Here is a 19,739-nt window from a genome sequence, read left to right on the forward strand (position 1 = left end):
TTTTTGGTTCAGTAAGATTGGTAATAATGTATATTAATAAATACAAGTAAGAGTGAAAACATGCAAAGTCAAAGTAGTTGCAATGCCATATTTAACCAGTTTCTTGCTGGAGGGTCAGGATTAACAACAAAGGATCAGCAGGCCTACAAAAGACATTTCTGTTGCAAGATCATTACTGTAATTTAGGTGGCAAGAAATACAAATATCCATGATCTCCTTTAAATTGTATGAAACATAAAAGAGATCACTTTCAATAATTACTAGTCTCTGCATTTAAGAATACTAATCCAAAGTGCTAATGAAACATTAAGCAAAATAATACAGCTCTTATGTTACTCAACCCAAATGACACCATAACATTTACTATTTCTTCAAGTTATTTGGCATACTTAAAATGAGCACCTAATTATTAGTAAGCCTTTATTTCACTTTGGTAAACACTAGACTTTGCTTTATTTCTCAACTGAAGGCTGTCATGCTTTCAAATACTGATTCAGCATTAACAAATGTTGCATCTATTGCACAGCAAATAGAAGCAGTGCTGCACACAAATATCTTCTGAAAGCTGCCAACTTTGGCCTAATGCTAGGAAACTCCCTTATCACAACATAAGTGATAGCTCTGTATATGATAAACAAACTTTAAGCATGCACTCATCTTACAGACATACTTTTAAGTCAAAACAAATGTAAAAATTATTCCTGCAATGAAACCTTGTAACAGGTGATTTAGTTTATCAAATTTTTATTGTGCAATACAATATACTTAAACAATATACTTAAAACACCAGAAAAACAATATACTTAAAACATCAAAAGATGATGAAGAAACACTCTCATGCACTTTTCTGTGGAAATCCTGGGGATTTTTTATACATAACATATGGGGGAAATGAGTAATCACAAAATAATTTCTTCCTTCTATTTCGCTGCTAATTACAATTATCCACACCAAGAGAACATGGGAAAAATATTGTGCTGTGTCATCTAGCAGAATTTTTCAAGAGGTAATGCAGAATTAATCATGTTAAAACATACCATGCCTAGAATACTTGTGTATAAAACAATACGCTTAATTCTGTACAATCCTACAGCATTTTGATTACAAAATTACCCTCAGTAGATACAATGTTGGAAGAGTTGATCTAATGCCTCTTGACATCACTAGAAATAATCCTATTCATTTAAACAGGTTTTTGGATTAGTCTTAAGAAAGTTCACTACCATGCTTCAGATCCATTCTTAAAACTTGTTTGCCATAATGCCTACGGAAACTGGTATATCTACAGTGTTGTCACACTACAGCTGCTCTCCACTATGGTAACAAACAAATCTTATTCTTCCACAGGAATTTTACTATCAACATTTATCCAGTTGTTGTTTTGGGTCTACTTAAGAGTTCTTTGTGTTCGGTGTTGTCTTAGCTATGAATACACGCTGCCTAGCACAATGGATACACACTGTCACCAGACCCGCATAAATCAGCATCTGGAATAACAAGGATACATAGCTAGAATACCCATACACTGCAATAATTCAGAATAACATTGTGATTTCATTAATTCACCCACATTAATAATGATATTGTGCACTACCTTCACGTCACTGACCAAAGATACATGTATTAACAAAGGAAAATACTTCTGGTGCTAATTATCTAAGCATATGTTAGATTTGACTCAGATTCTGAAAAGTTCTTTGTACCTCAAAGTATAACAACTGAAAGTAAATTCACTCTCCAACAACAGAAGTGTCTGAGTCACAGAGAATATATTAATTTCAACATCAGCAATACAAGACATGCATAGACAGCCTGTATATTGATCAAAGATACAAGAGCAGTGAATGTGCAACTTGTGTGTTTTAGTCATTGTATAAAAATATCATCAAAAGGACCTGTCCTTGCATGATTTGAAATATTTTTAAAAAATTAGTTCTTTTCAAGAACAAAAGACTAAATGACATCATTGAATCAATCAAACAAGCACTTTCTGCACTGTAACGGCTATTTTTCCATGTATAAGTGTTCTTTCCCTTATAACACCATATAGCACAGAAGATATAAATGGGGTACAGAAAGGTTAATAAATTGAGTTAGAGTCAAAAAGCTCCAAACAGAATACTCAACTTTCTTTTCACAGTATAATCACAGATATTATAATAATAGCTCAGAAACAGTTTAGCAGATTAACAGTGAGATTGTGTACATTTAATTGGACAGCCTTTCACCTCCTAACAAAGCAGAGGGGTGTGGATGGATCAAGTCCCATACATCCTTATCACAGGAACCAGGTGATACAAACTTCCAGCTGTTTAGCAAGCTTATCCTAAAACTTATTTCTTTATTTTAGAACTTTATTCTCTGAGATTTAGAATCTTCTACTTCCCAGTGTAAACTGGATCATGGCTAACTTAAGCCCATCTAGAGGCAGCAGCCTGAATAGTTCTTTTCCTTGTCTGCATTTATTTTCAGCATGTAGTTATAGAGAGCAATCATGCCCCCTTTAGCCTTCATTTTGCTAGGCTAAATGAACCAAGTTCTTTTATCCTTCTCTCATAACAGATCAAGTTCTCTAAGGCAGTATACCAACTGCTTTACCGAAATTTAGACAGACAAGATCTAGAATACTTTGTCTATCCTGAAATTTCATTCTTCATTGGCACATGGATTCACCACAAATATACAGATTAAGAATCCTGAGTACCTGCTGTAATATAATAAAGACAAAAACAAAACAAACAAAAAAAAGTGGTATGTTACAGAAACCTGGAATGTTTTAAGTGTAATTATGGATTTTTCATGACAGAAACAGTATAGAAACATTATGCATTAATGACTAAAATGTGCAGTATGATAAGCGTTAGAGACACTGCCATTACTATGTACATAGCTGCAGTACTGACAACTGCAGAAAACTGGAAATCTATCTGGCACAAAAATGTTATTCATGAGTACATTTAAAAGCAGATAAAATTCTAACACAATGGACAAGGTCAAGATTTCAGCCATGTATTATTACAATTAATGATAAAAATACCATTGACTTCTAGGAGGTCAGATTTCCATGTGACTGACCGCTTTTGTCAGGAAGCTACCTAATTTAAAGATGCAAAACCAGCCTGGCAGTTTCCAACCTTGAGATCAAAAAGCAAACTGATCCAGTTATTCCACCACTGAAGGGCGGAGATACATTTCACTTGAAAACCAAGAAAACCCCCAGATTCCCAGAAAAGTCTTCATAGCCAAGCTCCTGGTCACAGACCTAACACAAATTGATGATCTAAATTGTTGCTCTTGAGAAAAACAGAAAGCATACTACAGTCAGGGTTTACAAACACTCAATTTGGCTACATTACAAAAGAAACCCTATATATATACATGTGTGTGTGTATGTATATATATATATATAACTAAAAAAAAAAATAAATTAAAACCACAAAAAAACCACCACACACCAAAAAAAACACCAAACAAATAAACAACCTTTCATAAACCAAGTCATGCGTTTGAGTATTTAATCTCATAGCTGAGTCAAAGAAGGTTATATATTAAAATTAGCATAGTACATAAGTTAGAACACCCATTACATATGAAATGATAAGAACATACAAATAACTTGTAGCCCTTATGTCAGTTCTGCATTTATGAATGGCACTGAATTACCCTCACAGTTTCACGCAGAAATTCAAAAATGTTATTTTTTGCTATTGACATGCAGAATGCATGCCTATGGTGACTTCTATCTGTCAAAACTGACTCCAGCATCTGTTATTTCCAAGCAATGGAGAACATGGTTTATGCATTGGGCAGGGATTATTTTAACATACAGAATAATGATATAGCGTATAGGAGAGCAGGGTTCAAAGGTGAATTTGGGGATATACTATATACCATTAGCACATAAATACAAAACAGCTTTGTCTGCATTAAAAATCCATTCCTAGTTAATATGAGACTTAAAGACTTTTTTTTTTCTCTAGGAAAAATATAGTCTAGTCACCAAATATTTGTAACTTGATCTAAAATACACTAATGCAATGGAAGAAACCCTCCTGACTTCATTTAAATTTTCATCAGAACTTTAGACTATTTGACATGGCCACATTTTACTGTTTCCAGAATCTCAACTCAATGACATATGCCTTTTCTTTTTTTACATTCAGGCCAAGGACTTACAACACAAAATACAGAACTGGTGTATGTGGAATATGCCAGCAGTTTTTTAAATGCACTTTTCAGAGTGTCGGTGATTTAAATAATTACTACTGGACAAAATAACTACAACAAATAAGTACATTAACATACCTTAAAGAAGATACTTAAATTGAACTTTTAATTGTCCCAAACTTAAGTCATTTTTTTATGCCATCAGAATTAAAAGTTCTATTTTTAGATATTGCTTGTTAGCCTTACATGCAGGCAAGATGCTGAAGTGCTAACAGTGCCTAAGAATCAGCTCTGAATATTTCGCTTGTTTGTCTTCTTTTTAGCTGTTTGGTCTTTGAGTACTGTTAAATAAAGTCTCAATATTCTTCATATCACTAACCACAACCCCTGAGTTTGCTGTTTCAAGTCAAAAAACTTCAGAAGGCTGATTATTAAACCATTTAACAGCTACCATGAGTCTTAACTAGCTATTTAAGATTCTGCTTCTTTAGATATATAAGCAAAGCAGCCCTGGCAGAGCTTTACACCATAAACAGAGACCTAGCCTAGGGAGAGAGAAGGAAGGGGTAGATGCAGAATCTCCATTATTTCCTTATTTGGTTGACAAAATTGTAATGCTCTCCAAACCACATCTGATAAACATACAGATTTCTCTTTCACAGAAGCAGATTTAAGACTGTTGTAATACTACTGAAGAGTTTCGGGTTTTTTGTTACAGACCTAGCTCTGCTTTCTGTGGCTGTCCTCCTTCAACTGTTCCTACCATTTGTACCTCCTGAGAAAAACCTTATTGAAGCAACATTTTGGGTTCCCTCCAGTCCTTTAATGCCTGTCAAATCTTCTATCAAAGACTCAATTTTTCTACCACTTCTTTTCACTGCTACATATATAAACCGTATTCTTGGCAGAGACCTCTGCAAAAATGGTCAACCATCAACTAAAATGAAGACAAGTGGGAGGAAAAATCTGTCTGCTAACAATCTGATCAACAACTTGTTATCAGAAACAAAAACACCACAACCAAGGAAGTTCTTTTTCTTCTCTGGGTTCTGTAGGCCTGATCATTAGCAAAAAAAACCAAACCTTGTTAAGTAGCTATATCTCCACTTCCCAGTTAAGATCCACACAAAACTTGGATTTGTAGGAAAATCCGACATGGCAGATCATAGCAGGAGTTCATTAAAAGGAAAATAAACAAGTCTAGATATGTTATTCACTTCACATGGTTGCATTTCTGAAATTGTGTGACTTGTGAAATATTTCTACATAGATTTTCTTTTTTTTTTTACATTACAGTAGTCTGTTTTGCTTAAAGACCAATGTATAGACAAATGGACATCCTGCTCTGAACATCATATTTGACTTAACTCAAATGTCTTTTTAACAAAAATATTTGAGGATAATTTTCTTTTTATGCTTAGGGACAATATGAGCAGCATTAGTAAAATTAGCATCTTGGGAACAGGACACTCACTTAAGTGGACAGTCCCCTCTCAGCAGCAGCTTTCAGGTCTTCCATGTGAAGACCAAAATTAATGCTCAGCTTAGCGCTCCTATAAATATAGCTACCATTTATTTTTATTAGAAATAAGCAATTTAGCTAAGAAAATTCAGAATCCAAACTGAAGTTTCAGAATCAAAATTTTTATTTAGAAAAATAACAGAAGGCATTTTCTTAACTCCTAAGCAGGGACATTTGGCACATCGTGACATTAATTTTAAGGAATTTGGAAGCTTGCCTCTTTACAAGAGAAAACAGGCACTGAAGAAACGTTTCTCAACAGCCATGGTCTTAAAATTGACAAAGCCATACGAGCTGCCTTTAGGGAAAAGAATGAACCTATCATTATTTAGATGACCGATGACCATGTGTCTCTCATGCCCTTAAGGGTGGTTCTGCTCACAACACCCTCAGATTCACTGCTCAGGTTTAAATTTCCTTTTGTTCCTCAACAGAACAGAAGGAAAAGAAACTAAAGATTTGGGGAAGTCAGGAGACAAAATGTTACAATAGAAAAAAAGCAATCTGAAAATTATTCAAGTACACTACAGAAAGAATCTACTGACATGCACATGCCAACCCATTCCTGTCTGCACAGCAAATGTTTTCAGAAGCTGTCCTAGCCATCATTCTGACACTGGAGTCTTCTCTTAAAATACACATACTTGAGTTTGTACATCCATATGTAACTGCAGCAATAAAGGAACCCATTTTCAGAAAGTCAAATACCAAATACTAGAAAGATTAAGTACCACAAGCTCCAGCTGCACTGTCAATTTTGTGTTTTTAAGCGTGACACAGAAACTAGCACATTTATTTAAAAAAAAATGGACATTCCCTAGGTGGAAAACTGTGGATTGCAAATGCAAGAAAGGATGTTTAAAATACTAGAAACTTAGTGTGCAATTCCAATATAATGTCTTATAACTTATACTCAAAACCAGGTACTTGGCATTTAAAACTTTGGTGTCTGCAGTTTGTCCTCTCTCAGAGAAGAGGGCCCTCTCCGGCACTGTGCTGAAAAAAACAGAAGACAGCCAGGAAGGTCACCGACTACAATGGTCAGTCACACAATTTTAGTGATAAAGTACAGTGAAAACTGTTTTTCTATTGCAGACACACCTTGGTTTCCCTTTCATAGCATGTCTTCCTCCAAACAAGTATTAAAGACAAGCTCTTGCGTTCTGTGCAATTTTAACTTCAAATACTTATTCAGGCAACTAGTCCTTACTTGCAGTGACACAGGCAGCTATTATTATAAGAGAAACGATTTTGGAATATTCTAGACTGAGAAGAATCTCAGCACTTGGAACAAATGTTAGAAATTGCTGAGTGCTGAATGTCTTATGTGAATAAAGATAATTAGGTTTCAAAAATACAGTTTTCATTTGTTTTGACAAAGTAGTGAATTCTCATCATTTCAATTTTGTCTATTAGGTGAATTGGGGATATACATTTTAAAAATAATGTTGTCTCAAAACTAAGAAGCATCATTATTTTCTTTAAAATTGAGCAAACTAGAATTCTGGTATATGAATTAACTAGTGTAGTACATGAGGTATTGCCTTTTTATAATAGCACACAGTATGAAAATTAACCTGTGTTAATTATCACATCTTTTAATGTGGTGCCATGGCATTCTAAAATGTCTATTTGCTCAAACAAGTACCTGCCCTGAGGAGCTAACAACTTACACTGGGCAGGTACTGTAGATGAGCTATGAAGGTGTGTCCAGACAGTAGTAGATTACGTGCAGCAAGTCTCTGAAAAACAGGGATGAATCTTGGAAGATAAAAATCAATTATTCCCCAGAATTAATTACTTTGAGCTAGATTTTTAATACTACCTTCTGTCTGCCCAGGGATGATTCTGCAGCAAGCACTAAGAGGAAAAAACTGGAAAACAAGAGTACTACTTTGGAAATTGAATTTACTACTTGTAAAACCTTGTATGAATCTTGTCCAAGACCTACATATTTTTCTGTTGTTGAGCATTCACAGATTATATAATGTCAGAAATAACTTGATAAGTATAAACAAACATAAACTTTGTTCTTTCTGAAAAAGAAATATACTGCAGTAAGAATATGATAGTGCAACCTTACCTGCAGCCTGCCTGAAAGCATGGCATGACAGAAGGCAGCCCTACCTTTTAACAAGTCTATTCAGCACAAATGGAATTAGTCATTCTACTGAACACACTGAACACTTCAACACAGAGAAACTGTACATTAAAATAATAATAATGTATAGCAAATTGGTAACCATGCACAATATAACCCATGAAAAGACTTATGCTACCTAGAATGTTTCATAGGTCTCAAAATTTTAAAACATACATTGCTGAAAATGTGCTGAGATTTTATTCATCAACCACTGTAAAAATTAAAATTAAATTCTTTCATGCAATTTCTTTTGTGCTCAGTATTGACCAATAGCATCTGCCTCTAAAATAAACTGTTAATTTCCATTTTTGCTACTTAAGAGAAACAAATCATATGACAAGGGAGGAATTTTAAATTATTACATAATGTGAAGGTGAAGTGGCTGATGCCTAGCAAAGCAGGCAGGTTCCAGCAAATGAGAGAATAATCTTGCCCGCACGCACCCTTTTTGTAATGCTACATAATCCTTCAGCTTTTCAAGTTAAATGCTCTTGTGATCTTCCTTTTCAAGCAATTTTTCTTTACTGTGACCTCTACCTTTGTTACTGCAGATACCTCTTTTACTTCCCAACTGACAGTTCTTAACCTACATGCAAAAAAAATTCAGGCCGCATAGACCTTCTTTGCATGGAAGCATCACAGATAAACGTGGCCAACAATTACGCCATTATATTAAGCAATGAAAAGACACTTGCTTTGGCTGAAACAAATCTGCAAACAAAAAGCATGCATACTGTTTGCTGGTTTGTATATATTACAATGAATAACTTTTTGTCTTCTGAAAAAGAGAACAAAATTTGCTTTCATTACAAAATATTTGTGTTATAAAAGGAAAAAGGATAAGCACATGTTTCACTGTTACCACAACGTAAAGTTGTTTACCACTAAATATACAGTTGTGCAATTTTATTTTTTTTTCTTTGTTTGCTTGTTTTTATATGGCATACTTTGCACATCTGAAGCATCAGCAATCTATGAAAATAATTTGCAGGAAATCCAAAAGGAATAAATACTTTCAATTTCTTCATGCATTTGTAGTATCTCTAGCCTCATTCACGTGATATACACAGATATTCACACCGCATTTTAAGTATGCACTAAGTATAAATACATATGTATCCTAAAATCACAGAATGGTTTGGGTTGGAAGGGGCCTTCACACATATTATCTGATCTCACTGTATTCATTTAGAAGCTACCCTTTCTTTTCTAGGAGGATTGGCATAGCAAAACTTATGTACTATGCAGATGCACTAAATTTTCCAGAAACTCCCCTCCTTTTTATCAAAGAAAAATATTTTTAATTTTTGATACAATTTTTTTTCATTGTGTAAAAATTAAACAGCTTAATTTCCTATGATTACATGTAAGTCCTTAATTTAAAAATGGATCACATGAGAAACAAATAATAAGCAGGAAAAATGTGCTGTTTTAAAGAAAAAAAAATGAAAACATACAAGAAAAGCATCTATGATCATTTGATCTTTCTTGCAAAATCAAGAAGTTATTGGTAAATTAGCAAAGACAATAACAACAGGAATCAAGTCCCATGGCCTGTTGTCAGTCCTACCATAACAATCAGGCTTCATCTTAAAACCTTTTTCTATCTTCCCTTTCCCCAGAGAAAATCCTCATACATTCATCTTCGCAATAGCGAAGGTTCTCCTTTTATTTTTCATTTCCAGTCTGAATGTGGATAATATACTACTCCGACAAGCAGTGGGTAATTTGTTAGGATATAAACCCTACCTGAAAGCAATAAAGCATATGGGTTGATGTTCTGTTTAACCCAAGATGCATGTATTCTGTCACACCCACACTAACTGTGCAGCCTCAGGACTAAGCTGGTTCAGCAACCCAATCAGAAAGAAAATCACTTATTTCCCCATTGTCACCACCACCGCCACCTGCCATGACCAGTTCTCTGTTATCTTATTGAAGCTATTTAGCCCTGCAACTGGATGACTGCTAGGTTTGAAAGAAAGAGCAGGGAAGGGACCCCTGGGTGGGAAAAAGCACCTTGTGGCAACAACTTCTAGTTACATCAAAGAATCACCAGAGATCAAACTGACACCAGCAGAACACCTGGAGTTGGTTGTTTCTCCCAGAAATGCTGCCCTGTCAAAGAATAGCCCTTATGCACTTAAATCCCAGCATCAGTTCTTTGATCTCATTTGATCATTCAATGTTTTTCAGATGCCTGAGCCATGTATACAGCAGGATTTAAATCAATACCACCAGAAATGGACAAATAACAAAACCATCACACAATGTGCAAAAGCAGTTAGAGATTTAAGTCTCCACCATTAAGCCTCGTAACTCTTTTCCTTATTTATCCTCTCTTCTCCCCACGATCAAGCAAAAAAGGGAGAGTGGGAAAATTACAGAGCAGACTTACAGGAAAAAAAAAGGTGGGGGGGAACAGAAAAAAAATTAAATTGTAGAAGATGTAGTGGCATTAAGTGAATTCCGCTTACTAAAATGATCATTGCTACTTTGCAAGAAGACTGATACTGCCAAGGATAGGATGCTATTCTAGGAGGAAAGCTGTGATCCATACATGCATACTTTTGCTGCTGTATCATATTTCATGTGACTTGTCGCTGTCAAACCCAATTAAGGAAAATAATCCAAGAACAGTAAACATGTTGCTTTATCATCTGAACTAAAAGATGCAGTGCCTCATGCTCTCTCCTCTCCCCACATCTTTTATTCCAAACGTACTGGTTAAAGAATAGCTTCTAAGGTTAGTGGAATCGAGGCACAATTTCAAGGTATCAGATAATGAAGTTACTATTTAATTCCCTGTTACACACTAAAGCTTAAGAAATACAAGTCCTGAAAAGTGCAAGACTGAACATGTCTTCTACTTATTTGCAGGTCAGCAAGAGCAGCAATGAGGGCTGAACTCAAGTGCTTTCTCTGAATCCCTTATATCCCTTATGCAATCCCTTATAAAGTTACGATACCTTTTTTCCCACCAGATAAACCATGAAAAGGTCAAAACAACTGGGTTGAATGAATTGATTCTGATAAAAATCAATCAGATCAATTTTTATGCTGTCACTTCTTGGAAACACTAAACACTAAATAAATTCTAATATGAAATTGCTGAGTCGTTTAATTATGAACTGCAACCTGTTTCTTAAAACAGGTTAAGTACCATAGAAATAGGAGGTTAATTGTCAAAGCAATGTTTTAAAGCAACTCAGCTGCAATCAGTAGATGTCCCAACAGAGATATGGGACTTCTGCACAAATTAGGCTGGTAAAGCCTACTGTAAAAATAGAATTTGCAAATACACGGATAAATATAATGTAAAGACTAAAAATACTTTAAAAGGAAAATTAGGGGCACTGTTTTGAATTCCTTACAGTAGAAAATGCACATGAGAATCAAGATTATGCATCAATAAGGATTAGCAACATAATTTTAACAGGACTCACAATGAGGCTCTCGCAGTGTTCACAGTATGAGAGGCAAAGGTTCCCCCGAGAAATAAGCAGAAAAAAGACATGAAGTAAAAGGTTGAAACAGCAATATTTTTTCAAATCAAAGGATTTTTCTGAAGGGTCACCCCAAAGAATCAATGCTTGGACTTCCATTGTTCAAGGCATTAATAAACGGTATTGAAGTGGGGTAAAGGTGGATTAAGTTTTGCAGAAGGTGCAAAATTGTTTCTTTAAAAACCCCACTACTTTCAAATAATGGCTCTTCAGGCTAGAAGAGAGATCACTGGAGGGGATATGAGAGAGACAAGTCTTAAGTAGCATACAGACAGTGACAAGAGGAAGTATTCATTATTTCTTTGTTTATTATTCACTGTCTCAAATCAAAATAAGGAGGTACCAAGGTAGTAAGCAGCAGGTTTAAAATAAACAAAAAGAAGTACTTGGTTCACACAGAACTAATAATGAAAGTAGCAGTTATATGATGTTGTGAATGCCAAGATTTTAGACTGCTTCAAAAAATGGTACTACAAATACGTGGATGAAAAATTAAGAAAAAAACCACGAGATAGTGGGGAAGTACCAGAACATCTTACCCCATAGTCTATCGCCAAGCATCCATTCAACTGGCTACTGCTGAAGAAGAGATCCTGAGCTAGCTTGGCCTACAGCCTCATTATTCCTTTCTCTGGGAAGTAAAAAGAGGCAAGCAGATTAAAAACTTTCCTGAAAAGCAGTATCAGTTTCTCAGGCTCTTGCTTGTGTCCCCTTTCACCAAGCTGTAAAACCTTCCTCAAGCAGAAGCAGTTCTGGGAGCTTCTCTTCTGTGAATTTTCAGCAATCTTTTTTCTCCCATGGGATGGCTGCTTTCAGTTTTCCAATGTTTCCCAAATTCTTTGTGTGAGAATTACTTTGAAGTAGCGATCAAATACTGATTTAGTTAAATGAGTAAGCCACAAAAAAAGAAACCATACGGTTTAGAGTACTGTTAAAATTCAGTAACTTTTTTACTATATTTAATCATTCATAGCATTATTGTTTTTGGTTTACCTTCTAAGCATGACAGTACTCTGAAGATTAAAATCAGGTATGAAAACAGATGGGTAAATGTAATACTCTTAAAGATGAGTAAGAGATCTATAAGTCCCAATACGCTTTAGCAAAATACTATGGTAACTAAAGGCAACTTTGGCCTATATGGTTTCTGCACATGCCTTTTTCTGTGGGAAATGCTGCACAAGAAGCTGCGCCAGCAGACCTGAACGAAAGCATGAACATCCTGACCCTCATCAGCTGCAAACCACGGGAGTCAAGAGGAATCAACGTTAAAACACTGAGATAACCTCTGAGAACTGTAGATATTGAAACAAAGAAGTTACTGAAGACAAAGATGAGATTTTGTACCCAGGACTTTCCCAGGAACTAATGAAAGTCCCCAGTGTGGGCTGAGGGGACAAAAGAGTGTGTGTTCAAGGAAAATGTAAAGTAATAATGTAGCAGAAAGTGGTAACAGAAAAATGTACTTATACATCTGGGTACAAATAAGTTGTTCAAGCAAAGGCGTGTGGACAGTAATGTTGTTGGTTGAAAAGGCGCATGATCAGTAATGTCATTGGCTGGGAAAAGTGATATTGCAAAAATATGGAAAAGAAACTAATAGATACTAGCAATTATTAACCGCTAGTCAGGGGTCTATAAAAAGCCTGTAAGTTCACTCAATAAATTATTTCTTTTGCACCACAACTGGAGTCCGTGCCTCAGTTGCCACATTTTTCTTTTTTTTTTTCTTTTTTATAATAGTTTGTATAATATTTATTTAACAGTGGTGTACTATATTGTGTATGTCTACAGTGCAAAACAAAGTATGTTTGTTTTATCGATCATACTTGCATGCTTATTTTTTCCAATTGTACCCCTTTTCCTTTTTTCTGCCTGCCAACTTCCTCATAGTTATCTGTAAACAGTGATGTTTTGTTTAGAACAGTTCAGGCTGAGAATGTTTTTATGCAGAAAAAGATACTGTAGGTTTTTTAACTGACCTCTCTTTAAAAATTATGCTAATAGATGCTGAGCATGTATGAAACACCATTGTTTCTCTCAGAGAAAAATAAAATAATAGTTGCTCAAGATATAAAGACACTCCCAAAAACACATCCAATAAGACAAAAGAGCCTAAATTACTCAACTACGAACTAATCTTGCAATCCAACCAGACAAGGATGAAAGAGTTTGACAAAATAAATATATTCCACCCTTTGGCATCTGGGTCTTCTGATGTTTAATTAAAAAAAAAGGCTAAAGGCTACATTCTTCTCTGAATGTTAGCTCACTGCTGAGATGCCAAAGGGACAGGCACCTTTCAAAATACCTCTCCCCAACAGGAATGTAAAAATAAATTTAATTTAAAGTATAACAACCCAAATAAAAATCATTAAACTGCATTTGAAATGCTTCATTGGAAGACAAAACTCTGCTTTGCCTTCCAGAAATGCATTAGTGGAAAATTTCTCGGTGCAAAACATTAGACATGTTCTTTCTTGTAACACAACAAACATGAATTCAGTATTTTGGGAAGCAACATCTCAGCACACAGCATTAGCACTGTAGAAAAAAAAAATAGATTAATTAAAAAAAAAAAAAACAGATCCTGAAAGTAATATGTATTTTTAATAGATGTGTGAGATACATTAATTTTATCTCACAAATTAGGTCAGTGTATCTCTGAATGCACTGCAGCTGAAGTCTACCTGGAAGAAGCTGTCCCATTAACTCCTGAGAATGTGATGACCACAAAAAAGTTCACTGACTTGTCTCAAACCCCAGCACCGTTCCAGCCACATGCTGTAAAACATGTCAAAACACATCTATCAATACTGTAGGTTTTGTAACCAGCTGTAACTGGTCATGTTACAGCTGTTATCTGAGTCCTTGAAGAACTCCAGAACATTCAGAATTAATACAGCACGTCAGCAAGCAGTACGGCCTCTACCCAGCAAGAGTGCTCCTAACTGCCCTGTTAAACCAGTTCTTCCCTGCAAATCACCTGGTACACAGAGATTCCTACAGATGTGCACTGTATACTTCATATGCAGCTTAAACAAAGTGCTCAGATGCTGCACAGAAAAGGAATAAGCATCCACAACCCAATAAAACCCACACAAAAGTTAAGCTTAAATATACATACGTGTATATATATATATATACGTATGTATAATCGAAGCTCAGTCTCTGTTCTGTAGCTTAATATATTACCATATAGAGAAGTCTTTAGATACTTAGCGAATCTAATGATCCACAAAATTTACAAACTTGCCTCTGGGGAAAACACACAAAACTATATATACACTTCCTTATGATTACTAATTATTAGACACAATTTACTTCCAAGATAAGTAGACATTTGAGTCCTTCAGGTCTCTAAAATTGTAATTTCTCTCTTCTTCTTTTTAAACCATACAGGCTGCCTTTTTTAAGCCATGGGATGTATTTTTATCTGTAATAGGAAATTGCAAAAACTAAATTAGAAGGCCATAAATGAGCATGTCATTCTGATTAGTCTACATGCAACATGTCTCCAAGCCTCCTGGTCAGTTACAGGATGTGATGGACACTTTACTTGTATGAACTTTATTCGGTTACCCCATATCAGTAAGCAGTAGGAAAGCCCTCAACCTTGTCAAACTCTTTGCTAGACGAAGTTTTGTACAGTATTTCTCTTTCATCCCTTATTCTTTCAGGCTTTCCCTGATTTAATTTTCAGCCAGCTGCTCCTTCATATATACATCCATTTTGACCAGCCATTAAAAACCATGGTTATGTTCAGTGTAAACTGTATCTAAAGCTGAAAAGAATGTTGTATATGTACTTTAGTATTTCAGATCATGCTGTCAACTCCCTCAGAATATTTTCGTAGATAATTAACAAAGAAATAAGCCTGCGAGACTCTGAGCAAAATCCTGAGGGAAGATGCAGAAATAAATGACCTCTAATGGTTTGCTCTACTCAGTCTGAAAGACAAGAACTATTAAAAGGGGAATGGTATTCACTCCCACATTATATTGACAGGAAAAATAATTAAATAACACTAACACACACCTCAGCAAATCATTTATCAATGTATTTCTTGATTCTATACACAGAAACTCCTTTACTAAAGCAAAAAATGCTACTTTGGTCTAATCCATCATGAAGAAGATAATAATAATAAGGAGATACTACTAGTCATGTCAGTCATCTCCTTCCTTCTCATCATAAAACTAAGTACAGGGGTCTTGCTTAGTGCTGGATATTTATTTTTGGTAGACCTTTTTCTATGGCTTACAGCCAAGATAAATTCTTGTTCTCGACAATGATATTGACAGACAGTTAGCAGTGGACTACCAGAGATGCAGCTAGATTCACAGGTAGCTGCCCCTATTGCTGAAATGGAGAAATAAATTCCAGAATACCAGATTTTCAGCATGAGTCTTCAACTTGCAGAGGTTATCTTTTCATATCCATGACATTGGGTATGGTCTGTACTGGGCTGAACAAGACAGACAAAAGTCACCCAAGGCTACCAACAACTCGCCTGGAGAGTTCATAAAACAAGACACACAAATCAAACTCTCAGTTAGACAGTAGTTTTATCTGTAACAACTACATGTTTGGCAAAGTATTATATACAGGTTGGGATATCCCAGCACTTGAATTTGGGCCAGATTCTGCTTTTGGCTGGGCATATGTTTAGAGTGGCACAGAAATGGAAATCAGAGTAAGACTTCCATATCACAGAGTACACTGTGTCACAATTTGTTGAAATACCTCACAGTCACTAGACTTAAGTTAAAAGGAAATTTAAACTGCCAATATTCCACTATCCCCTAATTTTTTACTATGAAGATGAGATGCAATCATTACCAAGCTACACAAACATCTGAATGTCATTTCACAGCTTATTAATCAAATACATATACCAATGACAAAACCTGGTTAAAAGATTCCATAATCCAATTTCAACAAAATATGAAGCACACAGTAGCTCATTTCCCACTATGCCTAATTAAACAAATGTAACTTCAATGCTGTACATGTTCTTGCACAGATTGTTTTTAAAAAGCTATATTTCAGGCCATCAGCCAGTTATTCTCCTCAGATATTTTTATTTTTTTTTAATAATCTGCATAAAATCTACACTGCAGGGTTGCTTCACAAACCAAGTATGGACCAGACATCAACCAGAAATACAAATATCCCTTTTTAAACCTATCTGAACTTTGAACCCCCAGACTGAAAAGCAGCTTTGCACCAGCTACTGTACTGCATACATGACCTGTTGATACTGTGTCTCTCCCCCTCGCCCAGCCGCCCCCCCAAAAAAGTCAATATTTCACTTTCTTTGATGGGAAAGCTGTTGGTTTTGTCCCTCAATTCAGAACTAGGGTCTTCTAAGCTTTAGTCCATGCTTATAAAGAAATCAGCTAGTTAAGAAGTCAGAACATGCCCAGTGACGTTCTTCACAGATTGCATTTTGAGTTTAATCTGCAATAAATCTTCAATATAATGCTTCAAAGTTTTCTATTCTTTCCAAGTTTATCCTTGTGATATGAAATACACTTTCACACTTTATGAGATTAAAGTTCCAATATTTATATTAGCAAAAGTGTTTCAGGTAAAACTAGTTTTAAAAACACTAAGCTGTGAAGCTATCACATTTAGACACTTCATACCATTAAAAAAAAAAGAGTAGACACCAACATACACTGTATTATTCCACCAGCTGCGAAAGAAAATTTTCAGTCTTATTAAAATGTATAAAAAATTATTTTTATTAAAAATATTAAAGGCTTATAAAATTTAAAAGGTGGATTGCATCATCCTTCTCAGGAAAACAAAGCCTTAATTTATGCTTATGAATATATGTATGAATTTGTCATTTAAGTCAATAGTGCAAATCATATCCTTAATATTAAACACATGCTTAAATATTTTCATGACATGACAAAGAATAAAATGTTATATGATTATAATTCCATATGCCTATTCTGGGCAAAAAGTGACACCAATCTAATAATTTCTCAAATACTTTTAAGCAGAATCATGTTATTCTACTGTAAAATGCTAACTGTAGACCAAATTTTTCCTGGCTGTCTAGATGCAAATGCATTTACAGGCTCATTCTCTTAATGGCTTTTATCTGCAGATTAAGCCAAAGAAATGTTATGTAAAACCTCTCTCCCCTGAAACTTACAGATGAACTCAGGAGGGCTTCTACACTGCACAACAGGCTGAAGTCACAGGGCCCAGCATACAGAAAACAATCATATTTTCTCTGGATTTCCAATTTGTTCTTGCACATTTTCCACACACATTTCTTTTTGTACAGTTTCTGCATGTATTTCTTTGGACAGTTTCATTTCCCAGGAATTTCTCTGCCTCAACATCCACTAATCAGTTTTCTTTCTACCTTTCCTTTTCATTCAGCACAAAGCAAATACTGAGGAGGGAACAATTAATGTCAAAGCATTTAACCAAACTTCAAAGAGAAACAAATGAAACTGCCATGAACAACTTATTACTTTTAGGGTACTTCAGCTAGATATGCTCCTCCATCAGTAAGTTTTACCAGCAGACAGCAAGAGAGATTTTAATCCAGTATTCTCACATTGTTTTGTTTAAATTATCCTTCCACTCACAGTACTTCTCAAACTTAAATGACTTTTTCATTCAGGTTTAAGCTGTATCAGTAAAAGTTGAATTTGGCTCTAATAAGCATAAAAAGAGAAGCACAGCAATTCAATTTGACTCTGCTACATCTCTCACATTCATTATTCTTTACTAAAAAAGACAAAAACAGAAAGAGACAAATCAGAACATGAATTTGAAAAGTTTGTGCTAAAATACTTGGAGCCCAAAATCACAGACAGTGATTCACAGATTGTGAAAATAAACATATTTACTGCTTATATTGAACTCCATCAATATTTAGACAATGTAGGTGCTGGTTGATGATTCATAGAAAACGCTTGCTTTCCTAAACTAGTACCCATGCTTCAGCATCATAACATGCAACAAGGTAGCAGCAGCATATTATACCTCCTAAAGACAAACCAATCTGAGCAGCAAACTTCTTTTTATCCTTTAAAAAAAAAACAAAACAAAACACCGCAAAATCAAAACAAAAAAACCAAACCACACAGCAAACAGCACACACATTAAAATTTGAATGTTATCTCTGACTGCAACTACCTCTCCAGCAAAAAGAGCACCACGGTCCTAGGATTCCCAGGGATTTATATGCCACTGCTCTTGAAAAACTCAGTGCTGTAATGTATGCCTGAAATAACTGATCTCTTACAAGTGCTGCTCTCTGGATAGCATCTTCCATCTCTCAAGGCAATATGCAATCTGATGAACAATGTTACTTAGAATATGCATAGGAGATGACAAGAGTTTACTGAAGACGTTCATGTCTTTAAAAAGTTATCTCCACCAAGCTGCAGCAGGATTGAGAACGCACATGCTGACAAAAAGCAAATTAAAAAGCTCGTTTAATTTGAAAACTGATAAAGTGTATGTACGGAGCATGTACTTTTTTATTATTATTTACTGATTTCAAAAATTCTAATTGTCAGAAGAAATTCTGTAAAACAGTCTTCTGCAAAAGTATCTCCAATAAAGGTACCTAAACATAACACACATGTTCTGCATTTCTACGGGCTTTCAAAAATAAAATGGGGACCAAGACTTTTATCCAGTAAGAATACCCTACCTCCTCAAAGAACTGCAAATGCATGGGGTGGGGAGGGAGCAGAAACATATTTTAGGCACTGTTTACATATGGCTCTTAAACATCGATTTAATTCAATGACTCTGGTGATTTGAATGGTACTTAGTCTTCAATAAAACCTAATTTTAAAGTACCACTGTATATAAAGGTACGTATATACTTCATCAGACTTAAACAGAAAGTAAAACTGCCTATATACTCAAATGGTTCTCAAAGCTGAATTTCTTAGCCTTTTAGGAGTTTAGATGAGACAGCTATGTTTAGAGATCTGGACCTGTAAGAACTATATTGCAGGCACACATTACACTTCACCGCAACATATACCACTGAATGGGAAGAAATCACAACAGTCCCCTTGGACTGCTGTCATTCTTTTCTGCATTATTTAATTGATGTTCTTGATGTTTTCCACTCTGACCGTATTAATTTTCAGAGTTACAGGGTGCTTACTTTTTTCTTTTTTCTTTTAAGCCTTCAGTCAACAATACACAGAACAGTTTAGAAGCATCATGAAGAAATTTTTTTTGCTACAGGGAACTAAATGACAATACATATTCCAAAACATGTCAAAGGTACGTGAGTAAGGAAGGTGTGGTCTGCTTCAGCTAGTTACAACATTCAGACTTTCAGAGCCAAGGCAGCTGCAATGCTAGTGGCACAACCAGCATTCCTACTTTTTGAAAAGTGCTT

General features: G+C 35.2%; 1 protein-coding gene across 2 annotated transcripts in view; it reads right to left on the minus strand.

Annotated features, from left to right (window-relative positions):
- Window positions 1-19,739, minus strand: part of VAV3 (vav guanine nucleotide exchange factor 3) — a 161,637-nt gene that overhangs the window by 29,404 nt on the left and 112,494 nt on the right. The window lies entirely within an intron of this gene.

Source organism: Lathamus discolor, chromosome 3 (assembly GCF_037157495.1).
Source record: "Lathamus discolor isolate bLatDis1 chromosome 3, bLatDis1.hap1, whole genome shotgun sequence".
NCBI classification, from domain to species: Eukaryota; Metazoa; Chordata; class Aves; order Psittaciformes; family Psittacidae; genus Lathamus; species Lathamus discolor.